Below are 3475 nucleotides of genomic sequence, written 5' to 3'. Positions count from 1 at the left end.
ACTATTGTTAATATAACACATTCAATTGAACTAAACTATGCATGCCTATTTAAATATATTTACACATGGCTTGTGTATATATCGTATATATACATATATATTATTCATGCCTTTGGTGCATAGGATGCAAGCAGATTTTGACATCAAATTTTCGGATAAAAAAATGCGTCTTATACACCGAAAAATACAGTAGTTCATATTTGTGGGGTAAAGAATAGTAAGCTTTAAACCTTTAACAAAATCACTCACATTTATTTTTCTATAAAACTTCTATTCATAATTGAATATAATATGAAAAGTAATTTGTTGCAACATGTAATTTTAACCATTGCTGCAACATCTTTCAGTAAAAACCCTCTGTAATAGGCATTTATATAACAGTGGTTCAATAAATATACAAGTGTGATGTTAGCCTTTTTTTAACTATATAAAAAGTGTAGTATGACTAAATTAATTTTCATGTAAACATGTAGTAGATTAATCAATAAGCTTCAGTGATCTTTTTTTTTTTAATACTTAATTAACATTTCAGACCTTTCAGGCTAAACCTGTAAAATTGCATATTGTGTGCATCTAGTTTCAATGCCTATTCATTATTTGCTTGTTGTTATTATTATTTAATATTTTCTGTTTTCTTACCACTTACCTTTTGCTTTTCTATGTTTATGCAGATTTGATTTAATGTATTGTTGTTTTTGAAGTTTATGTTATATGTTTCTTATTAAAAGTATTTATTTAAATTACTTTTCTAGCACAAGAAACATTATGTTCAGATTTTCTCCTTTGTAACAGCTTTTGTTAAGTGAAGTGTAACCATTTTGATTAAAATAAATCTTGGATTAAGAACTGAAATGATATGTGTTTTATTTGAAATCATAAAGTGACTCCTTTTTTTTTATCTTCCTTTCATGCTTTGAAGAAGTGAGGGAATTTTCAGTGATATTAGATGCATTAAGTAACCTTAAAGATCCATTTAAACTAATTGTAAAATAACTAGTTTAAGTTGTAGTAAATTCTCCAAGTAGTATATTTATGCAACATAGGTCTTCTTTCTAATCGCGAATCTAATATTTTTCATTGCTCAGTAACTGCCTAGTGTTGAAATAAATACAGAATATCCTTTTTATAGTTAAAAAGCTGTTTCTATTTGAAGAATTATGTCTATCATTTAATTTAATTTTTATCTCCCCTCAAACAGAATATTGAACTTCCGCAGTTCTAGGATTATGTTGTTTTTTTAATGTGGCTTCCATATTTTTTATGCAGATCATGGGTATATTTTGTGACTACTCAAGGACTGGATAAACACTCCAAAGGAGATGCATAAAAATAGAATTTATCCTATTGTCATACTTTACTTCAGTTAAATCACATGCATCTAATTTACAGCCACATTTTTGAATAAAACAAGGATCACTTTTGGTGCCATTGCCTTTACATTCTCCTATTCATTTGATGAAAAAAGTCTTTTAAACTTAAAGAGCTATGCATTTGAAAATTATATGAAATAAGTTATTGTAAGATTATTTATATACAACGAATGTTTATAGATAAGTAACTCAAAATTTTATAAACCGTAACTTTTATTTCTTGGTTTATCATAAATATTTTTATCCTAATCTGACCACTTACTGGAAAATTATAAAGTGCAATTTATTTAAAATGATTGCAATTATTATTGAATTATCACTTTTATCTAAAGAATTTTTTAAACAGAGTTGTTTTTATTACTGATTTATAATCCAAACTTGCCTTTTTTAAAGAGCTCATCTTGTTTTTTGTTTCAATGATCATGTGTCATAAACAGTCACAAATGTGTATAGAGAGCTAAGTTGCCAATATTAGTTTTCACAGTAGTGATTTGATTAGGATTCAGACGTGAAGACTAGGATGAAACAAATCTGTGCTTACTATGAAATAGGCTTAGGTCATAAAATTACTGTGTTTTATTAAGCTCATACCATAAACAAACAAAAATAACATAGGATTTCTAGTGAGTTTTTGTATATATTTTATACAGAATCAGGTTTTGCAACTTAGAAAATTGCATGAAATTGTGTGCCAATAGTAAAACAGAAAAGAAGCCCATTTTTGAACAGTTTATTATATAAAGTGTTATCACTAAATATTAATTCTATTTGTAAAGTTCCATCATTAACGAAAAAAGAATAACAAAACTGTTGTTTTTCAGCAACCCATGGCCTTTTATTTGTTTATATATTTAACTTTCTGAAAGTATAAAGTATTTTGTTTTGAAAGGTAAAGAAGGAGGAATTAACCAGCTGTATTTAAGTAAAATTACTTATCTTTCTTATTTTGCCAAATATTGCTTTTGTTGTTAACAAGTGTTTATATATATATTCATATATATATATTAAGTAATAAAATATATAGATATATGACCATGACATAGAAATATTTTTTTATTTAATAATAATATAATATAATATTACAACCAATTCTGAAATTATCATCTACTCCGTATACACTTTCCAATCAAAACCAACTGGATCATTAATAACTTATTTTTTTTCATTGTCAACCTTGCATGACTATCTGATACTGATTTTTGCAGAATTTACTAATGTGCCAAATATTTTCATGATTTTAATTCCATTGTATAAGGTTAAAGTGTAAACATGAAAAATAATTATTTGTTCATTAAGTTTTATACTTGTAGCATTACTAATAAGATGAGACATGTTTCACAGTTTATATATTTTATATTTAGTGTTTTTGTTTCACTGATATGTGCCTGTAGAGAGGTGTATTACAGTTGTCCAAATTAGTTTTCATTGTAATGATTTTATTAGAATTTACACTTGAAGATTAGGATGAAAGAAATCTTTGCTTACATCTAGAGAGTGAAATAGGCTTAGGTCGTAACATTAGTATATTCCCTTTGTTAAGCTCGTATCATAAACACACAAAAAAAATTGCTTAAAACTTCTAGTGACTTTGTAGAGTAAGGTTTTGACAATATAAAAAAATTGTTGATGAGATGTGCCAAGAATAGGAGAAATGAGGCCCATTTTTGAACAGTTCGTTATACAAAATGTTGCATAAAGTAGTTCTGCCATTATTGCAGAAAGAATAAACAAGCCGTAGTTTCTTCAGCAAATCATGACCATTCATTTAAGTAGTTCTGCCATTATTGCAGAAAGAATAAACAAGCCGTAGTTTCTTCAGCAAATCATGATCATTCATTTAAGTAGTTCTGCCATTATTGCAGAAAGAATAAACAAGCGGTAGTTTCTTCAGCAAATCATGACCATTCATTTAAGTAGTTCTGCCATTATTGCAGAAAGAATAAACAAGCCGTAGTTTCTTCAGCAAATCATGACCATTCATTTAAGTAGTTCTGCCATTATTGCAGAAAGAATAAACAAGCCGTAGTTTCTTCAGCAAATCATGACCATTCATTTAAGTAGTTCTGCCATTATTGCAGAAAGAATAAACAAGCCGTAGTTTCTTC

The sequence above is a fragment of the Limulus polyphemus genome, unplaced genomic scaffold (genome assembly GCF_000517525.1).
Source record: "Limulus polyphemus unplaced genomic scaffold, Limulus_polyphemus-2.1.2 Scaffold871, whole genome shotgun sequence".
In the NCBI taxonomy this organism is placed as follows: Eukaryota; Metazoa; Arthropoda; class Merostomata; order Xiphosura; family Limulidae; genus Limulus; species Limulus polyphemus.
This window is presented reverse-complemented; position numbering follows the sequence as displayed.